General features: G+C 36.3%; 2 protein-coding genes across 6 annotated transcripts in view; one reads left to right on the forward strand and one right to left on the reverse strand.

Annotated features, from left to right (window-relative positions):
* LOC106875416 (diacylglycerol kinase delta) overlaps positions 1–16937 on the reverse strand; it is a 173604-nt gene that overhangs the window by 134158 nt on the left and 22509 nt on the right. The gene's annotated exons all lie outside the window — the stretch shown is intronic.
* Positions 1–16937, forward strand: part of LOC106875417 (transcription initiation factor TFIID subunit 6) — a 72785-nt gene that overhangs the window by 7051 nt on the left and 48797 nt on the right. The gene's annotated exons all lie outside the window — the stretch shown is intronic.

Here is a 16937-nt window from a genome sequence, read left to right on the forward strand (position 1 = left end):
GAGGCTGGTCTTCAAGCAACAAGTGACCATTCCTAAAGCATGAAAACCACTCGTAAACTTGTGTGTTGCTCATGGCAGCATCCTTGTAAGCTGTTTGAAGCATGACAACTGTTTCAGCTGCTGTTTTCTCCATCAGAAAACAGAATTTCAAGGAAACATGTTGTTCCTTCATTTCAGCCATCGCAAAAATCAACAAACAGGAAAGAAACACTGCAAAACAAAGATGCACCACATGGCAGTACGACTTCATTCAATGACACTGGTTGGCAGACTGATGACTGAGGTTTGTATCAAGTGATTTCTAGTGGCGGAAGCCTAAACTACAATGGGTTTGTCCCACAGTGAACGTTTCCAGTTATTTTTGGGTACCTCCTCATAAAAGATCAATTGTTGATTTACAAAAGTAGATGTTAAAATGATGATGACGATGGTGGTGGTGGTGGTGGTGGTGGTGATATACTATAAAGTTCAAACAGACTGGAACTTGAGGTTTCATCAATTAGCCTGTTCAACCAGACTGGTTGAAATTCCATATGGTGTACCCAGTACAAACTATGGACCTACAAGAAATGCAGTGAAATCACAGACAGGGTTAGTTAACAGTAGACTTTGTTAACATTACGAAGGGTATGCAGCCATAAAAACCATGCCAAAACTGAGACCCTGGAGCAAAGTCACAGTCCTCCAATTCATTGGCCGATCGATCGATCCGAGCCACATGGAAAATAGACATGATGCTGATGCTGATGCTGATGATGATGATGATGACGACAATGACATAGGACTACATTTTCTAATGTATCCTGTTCTAATTTAAGATAGCAGGATGTGATTTGAAGGAAATTTGACAGCTACAACTTGTAGGTTGAGTGCCCATACAGAAACCTGCCTTCACTAGCTTAAAGTAAACTTTGTTGCTGTTCTGATATATTCCCACACATCATAGTTGAATAAAACTATAATGAAAAGCATTCCTGTCACAGCAATCTTTTCATTTGTATACTAGGAACTGTATTGTCCAGTATAGCCTTTGTTTATGACTATGGTGTGTTTTGTGAGAATATTAACTACTATTTTCAGCAAGTTGAGTGATAGTTGCCTTTTGAATAACATTTTCAATGAATAATTCTTTTGCTCTCCTTCTGTCTGACACTTTATGCTTCATATTTTCAGACTAGATAGCTGAACTAAGAGATTTATTTCACTTGTTATACCATCTGAAGAAAAGAAGGACACAGCCATAGAAAATGAAAGAATCTCCAACAATAAATAGCATGCCTTTGAAAATACCCCCAAATTCAAGATATGTCAAAGAAGTCTTAGCCAAGATAATAGAAAGGGAGTAATTTGTCAATCACATATACACACAATCATCGTTATTATAAGATTAGTGCAAACACATATACCTAAACTATGGAGAATTATACATTACAATAACATACACAGTACAATACTATGGAACATTATAGAATATTAGCAAATGTCATCGTTTTAACATCTACTTTTGCAGGCTTGCATAGATTAGGTAAGACATCATTGAGGCAGATTTTTCTATAGCCAGATGGTTTTTTTGTCACTAACTTCCAAGCAAGGAAATATTTCTCGTGGAACAAAATCAACCTGGAATAATGTGGTCATATTATAAATGGGGTCAGGAATGGCAGTGATTGAATGGCTGAATGATTAATCAAGCAATTGACTAGTTAAATGGTTAGCTAACTGACTGATAATAACAAAAGGTGAAATAAAACCAGTGTAAGTGTCTCTTATTGGCAAACTGACCCTCCCATGATACATCTGTCTCAGCACAGGATTTCACATCAAGTATTTTGTAAAACAAATACAAAAGCAATGGGCAAAAATATATACATACACACACACATTAATAATATATTTAATAATACTATTCCATGGAGCATTCTGTGTGTGAGTGTGTGTGTAGACAGACAGGTAAGCAAATAAAGCGACAAATAATGCTGAATGCTTAGTAGCTTATAGCTATTTATGGAGCATACAATTTTAGGCCTTATCACTGAAACTAAACACAGCAGTTACATAACAAGGTTTATCTTTATATGGCCAGAAATAATTTACCTAACCAGTTTATAGTCTCATTACATGTTCATCAAAGAAATAATAATAACCATTTTGTATATTCGGAAAGAGCAGTAGCTTATAACTATTGAGTGCACAAACTAGGACACCGCTGAACTGATCAGTCAGATTTGCATAACAGTGCATTTAGTGACAATCATTATATGTTATCTTTCAGGAAGTTTGTTGCATCATTGATCTAGGGCAGTCTTGGGTGGGTTGGTATCAAGAGGATTAATGAACACTGAACTGGTGCTAAATGCAAATTATAACACCATTATAACACAAATTATAACATCATGTCACAATATTTCATTTAAATATTGATTCTAAATAACAATAACAATAACAGCTGTGGCAGAACTCCAACTGTGTTTGAACATTAAGGCACTTGTCACCTGTTATCAACAGAGCAATTCAAATAGTCAATGAATAAATATGAAGATATTGAAATGTCATGAGCTCTAACCTGTTCGTTACTAACTTTCTCTTGAAATAAAATGCCTTTGTATCAATTAATTTTGAAGATAATGAAGGAGTGGCTGTGTGGTAAGTAGTTTATAGGTGCAGGAGTGGCTGTGTGGTAAGTAGATTGCTTACCAACCACATGGTTCTGGGTTCAGTCCCACAGTGTGGCACCTTGGGCAAGTGTCTTCTACTATAGCCTCGGGCCGACCAAAGCCTTGTGAGTGGATTTGGTAGACGGAAACTGAAAGAAGCCACTGAGCATCTTCTCCAGAGCAGTAATGATTTTGCCAGCTCACCACCTTTTTCAAAAACTAATAATACCTGAGGCTGCTCTTCTTCACAGTAATATGAAGGCTGTTGGGTATCTGCTCTCATCCTGCCCTTAAAAAACAAACATTACTAAAAGTATTTGTGCAAGATTCTCAGATACAGTCTTTTGCTTCAAGAAACCTGGCAAACACCAATACCAGTTGATTAAATCAACACTAGTATATGACTGGTACTTATTCAATTGACCCCATAAGGATGAAAGGTAAAGTTGGCCTCAGCAGAACTTAGACTGAGAGTGTAAGCAGCTGAATGAATGCTCCGATTACTATCAACCCATATACATTCACTCCTCTTAAATTTATGGTTTTATACTAACATAAGAGATCACAATTTATTTCAAATATAATATGGGACAGAGATTTCTGGGGTAGCATGATGAAATGCATCTCAGTTATAGCCACTTAAAGATGAATATTTCATTCAACTGTGAGTCCATAAAACTATTTGTAACATTAACAAAAACAATCAATACTATTGCTGCGACAGTGGCATTCTTAACGATTTGCATCACAAAACAAGTAAACAGCTGTCAAAAAAGAATTAAGAAAAATAAATTAAATATCATAAAACTAATATTAAGCTTATACTTGTTCTGCTAATTCTAATTCTTCTGATATATTTACAATTTCCCCTCAGGTAGTTGCAATTCAACATGTCAAAGCAAGACATCAGATATAAGTTAATATATTCCAAACAAAAAAAAAAAAAGAGATAGACATAGAAAAGATTGTTTAACAAATGACGAAAATCATCTTGAATATAATTATTGAATGCCACCAAAACATGTTGTTACCACATTATTCAACATGATCATTGTCGTCATCATCACTTTCATTACAGACAGTGAAGATGTCCAAGATGAAGAAACACTACACTAGTTGCATTAATGTCAGTTGTTCAGTACATTGTTGCACTTCAGTTTATATCTGTCCAGGATCCGATTAGTTTATCAACCGTCAGTAGTCAATTAAGTACCAGTAATATACGAAAGTCATCTGATCCCCCAATTCATCATCACCATCTTCACACCTGCTACAATTAGATTTGTAGGTGGATTGAATGCCTCACTGTATTTGGATCAATGGAATCAACTAAACCCCTCCCTCAAATTTACAGGCCTTGAGTTTAAATCAGAAAGACTTAGTGGACTTTCATCCCGCTTTATATTGAAAGCTCAAATTCTGTTGAAGTCGACTTGGCTTGACATCTTTTCAGAGTCAATAAAATAAGTAACAGTTGCGCAATGGGGTCGATGTAACTGACAGGCCGCCTCTTCCAAGATTTCGGAATTTCTGCCTAGAGTAGAAAGAATTGCTGTTGTTGTTGTTGTTGTTATTAATAAGGCAGAGAGGTGGCAGAATTGTCAGCACATCAGGCAAAATGCTTAGCAGCATTTCATTCTGAGTTCAAATTCTACCGAGGTTTGCCTTTCAACCTTTTGGGGTCAATGTAATTGGCTACCTCCCCGCCCCAGCAAAAAATTTCAAACCTTGTGCCTATAGTAGAAAGGATTATTATTGTTGTTGTTGTTGTTGTTATTAATGAAGAGCTGTGTACTAGCAGAACCATTACAATGTTGGCTAAAATGCATTGCAATTGTTCTGGCTCTTTTTGTTCTGGGTTCAAACCAACGAGGTCACTTTGCTTTTCATCCTTCCAGCAAATACCAGAGATCAATTAAATTGGTTAACACCCCCCACCCACCCACCAAATTTCTGACTGCATACCTAATTATTATTGTTATTTTATCCTACCAAAGTCAGCTTTGCCTTTCATCCTTTTGGGGGACAATAAAATAACAAACCAGTAAAATACTAATACTTTAATTCAGTTAATCTTAAAATTGCTAACCTCGTGTCTAAATAACAGGCATTGCAGGCTTTATCCTCATATGGCACATGGCTTGGTAATTAGAATGTTGGGCCACAATCATGAGGTAGTGAGTTCGATTCTTGGACTGGGCTGTGTGTTGTGTTATTTCATGTTGCTCCAATTCACTCAGCTGTAGAAATGAGTTGCAACATCATTGGTGCCAAGCTGTATCAGCCTTTGCCTTTCCCTTGTGGGACAGTATATCATCATTGTTGTGTTTAATTAGAGCCCCTTAATATTCAAAACCAAAATGGATTCAACTTTACCTTTCATCTTAGCAATCCAATAAAATAAGCACTTGAAGATATAGTCAATTTGGATGATGAATTTGATTGTGTATGTTCCTCAAGATAAGGTGTCTTTAGATAAAATCTAATAAAAATATCATTTTACAAAAATTGGTATTCATCATTTTCATAAATTATCATCAGGCGGCAAGCTGAAAGAATCATTAGCACGCTGGGCAAAATGCTTAGCAGCATTTCGTCCATCTTTACATTCTGTGTTCAAATTCCACCAAGGTCAACTTTGGCTTTAACCCCTTTCAGGGTTAATGAAATAAGTACCAGTTGAGCACTGGGGTTAATATAATGGACTTAACCCCTATCCCAAAATTGCTGGGCTTATGCCGAAATTTAAAACCAATAATCATAGACAGGAGAAGGACAAGAGAGTGATGTTATGTAGGTTGCAGTCGTGGGTGGGGAAGAGAGAGGCAGGCATAGTGCATGGGAAGGATGAGAGATGTCATCATCATCATCATTTAACATCTGTCTTCCATGCTGGTATGGGTTGGATGTATTATTGTAAAATTAGCAAGTCAGCATCCCAGAACCTATGTCTTTGCAAGTATACTCAGAGTTGAATTTGAACTCAGTATTATAAGTTAACAAGATGTTCATCAGTTTAACAGTTTGTTATTTGCATGCAGCACACATCCATACCAAAAGAAGATACAATAATTACAGTGATGTAGATAAATTTAGTAAGAGTTACTTGTCTCTGTCATCACAGAATGTGAACCACCAACTTTTTTGATCAAAAATTACATAATATTTTCATGTTGGTTTTCTATTCATAGTTTAATTTCTCGAGCAATTGAGCAGAAATTATACACATAGAACTTTCAATTTTAAAAATGAGGGATTACTGATAGTATCTGAAGTTAATCAGGGCATCTAATTCAAAATACTATAATTTCCAAGATACATGTATATTGAATATCAAAAAGAATTATTCAATAAAAATACTGGAGTTACATCCCTTGTATGTAAGGACCCCAATAAACAGAGACAACATTGTCATGCAAACACAACAGAATTAACATTTTATCAATCAACCTATCTATTCACTTTTGTAAGTATTGTGTGACAGAGATCCAATGTAACAAACAATAACAGTCATCATTACCGTTTTATATTGGGATAGTTTATATGGAGTTCACAGCACCTCATCAGAGTATTTTACCATCTGACATACACAACAATAGAGAAAACAGCCCACTGCATCTCTTATGTGTCCATAGCTTACAATGGATGCAGCAAATGGAATTACTACCCACTTCTTCCCTACATATTGAGTAGGACCATTTACCTGATGGAAAGAGAGTCTTATCTGCTTTCTTGCTAACAACACATACATATATATATATTCAGAGTTTCATGTTCCCGTTCATTAGACCATGTATGTGTGTGTGTGTGTGTGTATATATATAAGGTGGTGAGATAGCAGAAATGTTAGCATGCCGGGCAAAATGCTTCGTAGTATTTCATCCGTCTTCATGTTCGAGTTCAAATTTCACCAAGGTCAACTTTGCCTTTCATCCTTATGGGTTCAATAAAATAAGCACCAGTTGAGTATTGGGGTCGATATAATCGACTTACTCAGTAACTTGAAATTGCTGGCCTTGTGCCGAAATTTGAAATCAATGCGTGCGTGCGTGCGTGCGTGCGTGCATGTGTGTGAGAGCATATCAGACAGATAAAGAGTCAAATAGAAAGAGAATACAAAGAGAATGAGAGAATGAGAGACAGAGAGAAAGGAATCTTGTAGATTTGTTAATTCTTGTCAGTGTTTTAAGTGTGAAATTTTTTCTGCAATGACAAATCTATTTCATCTGGAGTGTTCATATTTCATCAGGGATATAGAAATAAATTCTATCATTACTATGGTGAGATATCTGATCAGAGGAATTTTTGAAATTGTGAAATAAAATATTGAAGTGTTTTTGCCATTTAAAAACTCTCAGCTGCACCAGAGCAGTTTTAATCTCTGGAATTTTCGAAATGTCATGAAAAGAAAATTATCAAAAATTCTTAAAGGGTGTGGATTTGGAATAGTGTTTATTTTTTATCTGTTACTTGTTTTAGTCATTGCATTGTGGCTATACTGGAGCAGTGAAATGGAGGATTAAAGTAAAGGTAAAGTTACCTTCTCAAGTCATACCAACTCCTAAGGGCCAGTTTCCTGGTTTCATGGTGTATGAATTCCCCACCTGAACGAGACACTGGTCCATCACAGGATTACTCATTTTTGCCAGCTGAGTGAACTGGAACAACATGAAATGAAGTGTTTAGCTAAAGAACACAAGGCGTTGCCTGATCCAGGAATTGAAACCACAATCTTATGATCATGAGTCCAAGTCCCTAACTACTAAGCCACATGCTTTCACTATATGAAGGCACATGGCTCGCTGGTTAGAGTGTCAGACTCACTATCATGGGGTAGTGAGTTCAATTCCTGCACTGGGCTGTGTGTTGTGTTCTTGCGCAGGACACTTTATTTCACATAGCTCCAGTTCCCACAGCTGTAGAAATGAGTTGCAACACCACTGGTGCCAAGCTTTACCAGCCTTTGCCTTTCTCTTGGATAACATCTGTGGCATGGCGAGGAGAGGATGGTATGCATGGGCAACTGCTGGTCTTCCATAAACAAATTTGCCCAGACTTGTACCTCAGAGGGTAACTTTCTAGGTGCAATCCCATGGACATCCATGACAAAAGGGAGCCGTTACCCTATGGAGGCTAATGAACCCTTCCAGAACATACACGCCCACCGATTAAAAATGTATTTCTGCATCAAGTCACCTATGAAGATGCTATCTTCATGCAAAGTGTTGAGTATAATTCAACCTGGGAGAGCCCATCCGTCTTTGAATTTCACCAAAAGAAGTTTAACTACAATAACAAGACAAACTGAGGGAACATCTGGGTAGGTATTCAATCTGCAAGAAATAATAGCCACATTCCCTAAATCACACACTAGTGTCTTAAAAATGGAAGGACATGAACGATGTAGTCGTATGGTGGAGAAAGAAAAACCACATGGTTATGATGAGTAGTTCTGTGATCAAAGTATTTCTTGATCAACAGTCTACAGCAAGAACATGATGTAGCCAAGGTCTTGTCTTGCAAGTTACTTGGTGGCCTCACTGCTGCTGCTGGTGCCATGTCAAAAGCACCCAATACACTCTGTAAAATGGTTGGCATTGGGAAAGGCATCCAGCCACAGAAACCATACCTAAGCAGACAGCAGGAATTGGAGCAATCTTCTGAGTTACCAGCTCCCATGGAATTGTCCAATCCATGGAAAAGGAACATTAAATGATGACAATGGAGTATGTGATGAAAAAGGTTCTACCACAAATTGAATTAATGTTGCAGGAATAGCTTACTGGAATATCTACTATGAGTTCGTAAGGGAGTGAGGGTGCACCATGGCATATACATTCTGTACCTGGAAAGGGACACGGGTCTTCGACAGGTACTACTCATTCCTGCCAGCTGAGTGAACTGGAGCAACGTGAAATGAAGAGTCTTGCTCAAGGACACAAGGCATCGCCCGGTCCAGGAATTGAAGCCACAATCTTATGATCATAAGTCCAATACTCTAACCACTAAGCCACGTGCCTCCACACATAAATCATCAACAGGTGAAAGATGTATGTTAAAGGTGTTGGTGGATCAATAGAAACCAATTATAATTAATAAGAAGTAAACAGAGAGAGAGAGAAAGAAAAGTAGAGCAAAAAATGATGATCATGATCAGGATGACAGCAATGGCAATGATAGTCAATGAGAAAGTCTAAGAGGAGACTTCAATTTATAACAGTCATTAGACTGGAGTCAATGGGAATTCTTGGGAAACATAAAAAACACTTAACAAAACAGAAACACAACATGGGCGGAGATGATGAAGAGCTAAAACAAAGCAGTGACACTGCAATCAATGACTTTCACTACATGACTCACCAAGTTAATAGATGAAATATCAGCAAATGTATATAGTAGAATATTGATTGCTTAAAACGTTAACATTGATTTTGTTGACAGTTAATAGCAAGAACAAAACAAATATCTGCAGTTAATGAGCCAGAAGCAGAAAATGAATTCATTATCATTAAATTCATCAATTTAATGACTTTTACCACTTTCCAGTTTCCCCTTGATCCCACCACCACACTACAGTGTTAACACTTCAATGACAAAGCCTTCACTCAAAAAGTAAATAACCTCTTTAGCAATCACTTATTTTAATAGCTTCTCAATAATTACACCTATATGTTATATCAGAGCACGTGGGTGTGTGTACACACAAACACAGACAACGAACATTTTGTTCTGGATTGCAAGTAAGAATGAGTACAAAAAAAACACCACTAGAAGCAGAATAAATAAATACACACACACACACACACACACATATATATAGATAGATAGATACACACACACACACACACACACATATACATACATACATACATACATATACATATACACACACACATACATACAGATGAGACACTGCTGTTTAACATGTGTGCCAGAAGTTGTTTTTAAGATTTCGATCATAAATATTTTTCAGTCAAGATGCACATTGCTCTGGCTGGCCAAAAAGGTGTAAAAAGGTTTAAAAACACCTTATCTGTCCAGTGTTGCCCCCTATTAGATTCCCAGATGTGTTTCTAGCTCTTTAGCTATTATCAATGGGAAATATTGAGAGGCAACTCTGGACAGAATTAAAGTCGTAGCTTTAACTAAAACACAGTCAACAACATTGAGTTGTACCATTAGACTGGTGATTTTACACCCTTTCTCCATAAGAACGATTTTTTCCTCCATGGTAACTGCAGTGAATTTTCCGTTAGAAGTTGAAATATGTCACAAACATACTTTAAGTAACCTAAAGTTTGCTTATGCTTGGCACTGATAACGCTGAAATTAAGAAATATGTTTTTCTTCTTTCAATTACTCTTCAATCTTTCTTTCTTTTTTTTTTTTTCAGTCTATCTCTGAAATAGTAGAATAGAGAGAAAGAAAAGAGGGAGAATGAGACAAAGATAGAGAGAAGGAGGGTAGTGTTGATGATGTTGGCAGCAAATCATTCAAACAAGCAGTTTGCTGCAAAACATAAGTGAACATTCAAGCCAGGCTCTACCAGCTTCAATAAAGCTGGATACATAAAGGCAATGCCATGCAGTCACTGATAAAAGAAACAGTGAGACGGTCATGGATTGAAAGCTGGGACAAGTGGAGAGGTTTAAGTATCTCAGGGCCATATTCACAAGTGATGGGGAGCAGGAGGTTGAATGGATGCTATAATTGCAGGTGCTGGCATAATAATGTGCCAGCTCCAGCATTTGATCCTCAAAAGAGGAGAAGTTGGTAAAAAAAACCAAACTCACTATCTTCAATTTGGTTTCCATGCCTATCCACAACTATCATCATCAATGTCAGAAATCAGATATATCCACTCAAAATATCATTGCCCTTAACTACAGAGAGCAGTTTTATATACCAATCTATTTTTTGTTGAAGAATGCTATGTCTGAAACTATTTTTATGCTGAGATATGTCAAGTTTATTGAGGCAACGTGACTAGAAAAAAATACCAATTCTAACTTTTGGTAGATATTTAACATCATTAATTTTGCAGTTAAAAGGTTAAATATCACAATATGTAAAGAGCAGCAATAACCGATGTGCACATGTGCTTCTGAAGGCATTAAAAACATTGATATATATAAATGGAATTCCTCTTTAATAACTTGAATCTAGGCATCATCAGATACTTCTGCATAAAGGTAATACTAGTAAGGCCAAACTGTCAAAATGACAGCATTTTAAACTAAATAAGCTGAAACTTGTTAATACATGCACTGACAGGAGACATTGCACACATTTGATACAGACTTATATGGCTTATAGTAAGAATAATAAAATTTTCTTGAAAACTCTTTAAAAGATTGGTGCATGTATGTGTATATGAGAGAGAGAGAGAGAGAGAGAGAGAGTGTGTATAATGTATATATATCCATTTTCTCTCCCTACTGGAAAAGTTGTGTGGGGTGTCCTCAGTACCTCCTCCATAAGGTCATATCAGGAACAACTGTCATTACATTTTGAAGCTGATTTCCCAAGCATGACCAACAGAGACCATAGATATTATCCAACCATTTCATTCTTGGGTTACCCCTAGGTCACCTACCAGTTGGCTCAGTCTGAAGAATTTGTTTGTTTTTTTTATAAAATGGATTGATTGTTGTAGAAGTGGTTTCAAAATCAGTGAATGTGGAATCAGTCAGCTGATTCTTGCAGATGATTTGACTCAGTAGACGGTGATTTCCAACATGTACTGAATAGGTTTGCTGCTAAGCGCTGCAAGGCAAGGATGAGAATTAGTGTTGCAAAGACTGAAACATTGATCCTCTCAAGAAAGTCTTCCCACTGCACTCTGCATGTTAATGGAACCTCACTGAGACAAGTGGAGAAGTTTAAGTATCTCAGGGCCATATTCACAAGTGATGAGAAGCAGGAGAATCCTGGCAGTTTACTGTACTTGAAAAGACATACCAAGCTAAGTAAAAGCAGGATTGCCCTTGCTTACAGGCTCAACCTCTGCAGCCTCCTCCAGCTGAGCATCCCTGATCTTGCAGGCTGAATAAGTGTTGGTGCCACGTAAAAAGCACCCATGCTAGTGCTGTATAAAAGCACCCAGTACACTCTGTAAAGTGGTTGGCTTTAGAAAAGGCATCCAGCTGTAGAAACCATGCCAAAATAGACAGGGAACCTGAACAGCCCTTCAGCTGGTCAGCTCCTGTCAAACCATCAAGCTCATGGGGTGGGGGGTGCGGGGTGGGGGGTAGGGGTGCCATGCACAGCAAATGGCAACAGTTTAAAAAAATTTTTTTTTTAGAAACAATAAAAGACTTAAGAAATGCCTTGATGTTCAGAGATCAAATCCTGCCGAGGTCAACATTACCTTTTAACATTTTGAGGGTCACCAAAATAATATACCAGTCTGCTAGGAAGTGGGGGAACGGGGTTGATTTAAACAACTAACTCCAATTTTATGTATCTGGCCCTGTGCCTAACTTAGACATATATGTGTGTGGGTATGTGTGTAAATAAATGTATATATGTGCATGTGTATATATATATATATATATATATATATGTCCATATACATATATGTATATGTGTGTGTGTGTGTGTGTATATATATATATATATATATATATATAGGCATTAGGAAGCGCATCCAGCTGTAGAAACTCTGCCAAATCAGATTGGAGCCTGGTGTTGCCATCCGGTTTCACCAGTCCTCAGTCAAATCATCCAACCCATGCTAGCATGGAAAGCGGACGTTAAACGATGATGATGATGATGATGATGGTGATATTTATCCAGGAACTATTTGAATGTTTTGAGATCTTTTTCTTCTCTTAGAGCAGGGCAAGTTGAGATGAAATAGTTCTCAATGTGATGCAACATTATTTTTGATGGATGGCACGGATAGGCCAAGCCTCGGATGAATTTTGAAGTTGATGCCAACATCATTTAGGCAATACTGTTTGGAATGTGTTCCACATCATAAAAATGATATAGTGCTTGCAGTGGTGTTGGAGGGAATAAAGTTTGAGTTTCTTGTGACAGTCCCAATAATCATAACTTGTCATGTCTGTTTTGCTTTTGTGAGCAATCTCTGGGGTACTTCAAATTTTTACAATATTTTGTTTCATGTAGGGAGACCAGAGCAGACAATATTCAAGGTGAGGACAGGTGAAGGTGGACAAGAGAAGGATAATGGTGGGAGCGTCTCTAGGCTGAAAAGTCCTGAGGATTCAGATACACGGAAGTGTAAGTTGTTGTCGGCAACATGTATCTTTTATCTTTTACGTGTTTCAGTCATTAGACTGTGGCCATGCTGGGGCACCGCCTTGGTGAATTTATTTCAGTCCAATGAATCAACCCCAGTATGTATTCTTTAAGCCTATTTACTGTATTGGTCTAGGCTTAAAGAATACATACTGAGGTTGATTCTTTGGACCTAGGTGATAATCTATGTTTCTGATGCATACATAATAGTAAGTAGCATACAATGGTGGAAGACCTTTCTCTTTAGACACATAGACAAGTTATTTCTCATGATGTGAATCAATTTACCAAAGGCTGCCCATCCTAATCATACCAACCTTTGTAAAGCTATTTGTTTCATATACTTCATGTATCAAGTGGACCTATATTGAACACCCCTTCTAAGTGGTAAAAAAGGCAAATTACAATCAATAAAATCCCCAACATTTGTTGACATCTTTATTTGAGATGTGAAAGCACATGGCTCAGTGGTTAGAGCATCAGGCTCACAATCATGAGGTAGTGAGTTTGATTCCTGGACAAGGCTGTGTGTTGTGCTCTTCTTGAGCAAGACACTTTATTTCACATAGATCCAGTTCACTCAGCTGTAGAAATATGATGTCATTGGTGCCAAGCTGTATCAGGATTTGCTTTTCTTTTGGCTAGCATCAGTGGCATGAGAGGGGAGGCTGGTATGCATGGGCAACAGCTGGTCTTCCATAAACAAATTTGCCTGGACTTGTACCTCGGAGGGGAACTTTTTAGGTGCAATCTCATGGTCATTCTTGATCGAAGGGGGTCTTTACCCTATTTGAGATCTATTTATATTGTCCTTTAATACTTTTAGACATGATAATCCCTATATTCTAAGTATTTGTATAGCAAATAAGTATTAGGATTAGTATTATTGAGATTAGATATAGAAAGAACTTGTTGAATTCTAGGGGTATCAAACTGTCAGCTTAAGGCTTAATAATCTGTACATATCCCATCATGGGGGCTCAGTCTACATAGCAATGAATAGGTACCATCAGGATGTACAACTCCTCCCGCTTCTTTAAAGAGCATGGAGTTCTTGATCGCTTCATCATCTTGATTGCATTGCTAAGATCAGATCATGAAACATAACAGGAAAACACACAACTGCACCCAATTTATATGTCCTAAGGGACCATGAAATAAACAGGATCAACACACCTCCCTACAACACCTTCAATGGTACAATCTAATTAAAAATGAGCCAATGTTATATTTTAAGATCAACTTATTTCACAAGTTTATGCTTCAGAAAAGAGGACATTGGTTAAAACATCACAATTATTACAAATATTGATTCGATACAGTCGAAAACTGGACAAGAAATATTCACTTATTTGTTTTAGCTTCTTTTTTTTTTCATGTTATTGCTGCAATTATCCATTTCATATATTTATTTATTTATTTTTTAGAATAAAACAGGTGCTTAGCAACACTTTTTCTCAACAGCCAGACACAGAGCTTCCAAGATCAGAGGCAAATGATTAGACAGAGATCAATAGATCAGTATGGATATAGACACTTAAGTCAATATATGACAGCAACTATATAATATTGTCAACAGTAGCAGGTACTGACCAAATATCTTTCTCCATTTGGTCAATATCATTACGGAGAAGAAGAGTAACATAATGTAAAACCAATTCATGTAGCATATATACAAAAGAGACAAAATAAATTTTCTACTAGCAACCTATTGTTCTTATGGAAACGAATTAACAAGAAGCTATATGGTGAGTAGCTATATAGTAAAAATAACCACAGATCACAGATGATCATGGCTAATTCTTTAATGCTAATAGATCATGTATACTTTGTCTTCTCTCTCACCCACTAGCCCACCCCTGTTAATAATTTTATGACATTAGGATGTTGGGTAGACAAACGTGTAATAGCAATTAGTATTAATGAAAGACTTCTATTGTTTACTTACGATTCTAGAGGGAATTCTCAGGTCAATAATCAAACAAAAAAAAATAAATAAATAAAAATGAACGGAAACTTCAAACAAATAATGAAAGTATGATTAAATTGCTAAAGCCTAATTTGGGAATATAACAGCTAATTTGGCAAATATAAAAGACATTAAGACATCTCTCTCTCTCTCTGTTCCCATGGCAGCTTTTCCATGATATGAATGAAGAGTCACATCAAGAGCATTTGAATCGTGTCTGAAATGTCAGGGCAACTTTCACATCATCACACATGTCCTCCCACACCAATTGCTGGAAATGGGGATATTCCTACTAAAAGAAATATTGGAGGGGGTGAGATTCCATTATTTGAGTAGGTTTGAAAATCCTCAAGAACTGAGATTCAGCACATCAACAACTTCACTTCATTTCTAATGTGACGTCTTTGCTATACAGACAACTATAATATAGAGAAGGATTACCTTTGAAAGAATCATCATCTTTATCATTATCATCATTATTATTAATTAAGGTGGCAAGCTGGCAGAACCATTAGCACGCTGGGCAAAACGCTTAACAGTAGTTTGTCCGTCTGTACATTCTGAGTTCAAATTCTGCTGAGGTCCACTTTTCCTTTCAACCTTTCAGGGGTCGATAAAATAAGTACTAGTTGACCACTGGGGTCGATGTAATTGAGTCATCCCCTCTCCCAAAATTGTTGCCCTTGTGCCAGAATTTGAAACCATTATTATTATTTATTTATTATTAATTATTATTATTATTATTATTATTATTATTATTATTATTATTAAGGGACATCATAAAGAAATCCCAAATGAAGTGTCAAGTATGGTTGCCAACAAAAATTGGAGGTTCTACTGACCATAACTTAGGTTCAATCACTAAGAGGACAGGAAATAGCTCTTTGTTGTTTTGTCTTGAGTAAGTCTTTAGTCCTCCTGTAATATTATTCATTAGTCTTTAGCCCACTGTAATACTACTGATTAGTTTATAACCATCCGGAAATCCTCTCAAATAGATTTTGGTTATCATGAACTTTATTGATAAGTCTTTAGTCTTCTTTTAACTTCATCAATTAATCTTTAATAATCTGTAATTGTACTGTAATCTTATTGATTGGTCATTAGGCCTGTCATGCCATTTGATTAGTATTTAATCCTCTTGTAATTCTACCAACTAGTCATGTTTTTATGTCATTCAAAGAGAGAGAGAGGAATGCTCAAGCGTTGTTTGTTATTGCTTTCTTTAGGTCTCACAGGAAGATTTGAAATCAGTACTTGAAGCTAATAAAACACTTAAGTTTGAAGAGTTGTCATTACACACCACTCTGTAGTATCCAAATCAAAGCTAAGTGAACTTCACTATAACACTGAGGTACTGACAGGGTACCATTACCAAACTTCTCAGCCAACTGTCCAGGCCCCTTTCAACTCTACAATCAACGCCTTTGTTTTATCTTTACCTTTTACTTGTTTCAGTTATTTGACTGCGGCCATGCTGGAGCACCATCTTGAAGGGTTTTTTTTTCAGTCAAGCAAATCAATCCCCAAGACTTCTTTTTTAAGCCTAGTACTTATCCTAACAGTCTCTCTTGCCAAACCGCTAAGTTACAGGGAATAAACACACCAACATCAGTTGTCAAGTGGTGGTGGTGGGGACAAGCACCAGGCACAGACACACACATGGATATATATATATATATATATATATATATATATATATATATATATATACACATATATACATATATATATATATATATATATACATATATACACATATATACATATATATATATATATATATACATATATACACATATATACATATATACATATATATATATATATACATATATACACATATATACATATATACACATATATACACATATATACATATATATATATATATATATATATATATATATACATATATACACATATATACATATATATATACATATATATACACATATATACATACATATATATACACATATATACATACATATATACACATATATACATATATCTATATATATATACATATATATATACATATATAC

Source organism: Octopus bimaculoides, chromosome 19 (assembly GCF_046866305.1).
Source record: "Octopus bimaculoides isolate indiv1 chromosome 19, ASM4686630v1, whole genome shotgun sequence".
Taxonomy (NCBI): domain Eukaryota; kingdom Metazoa; phylum Mollusca; class Cephalopoda; order Octopoda; family Octopodidae; genus Octopus; species Octopus bimaculoides.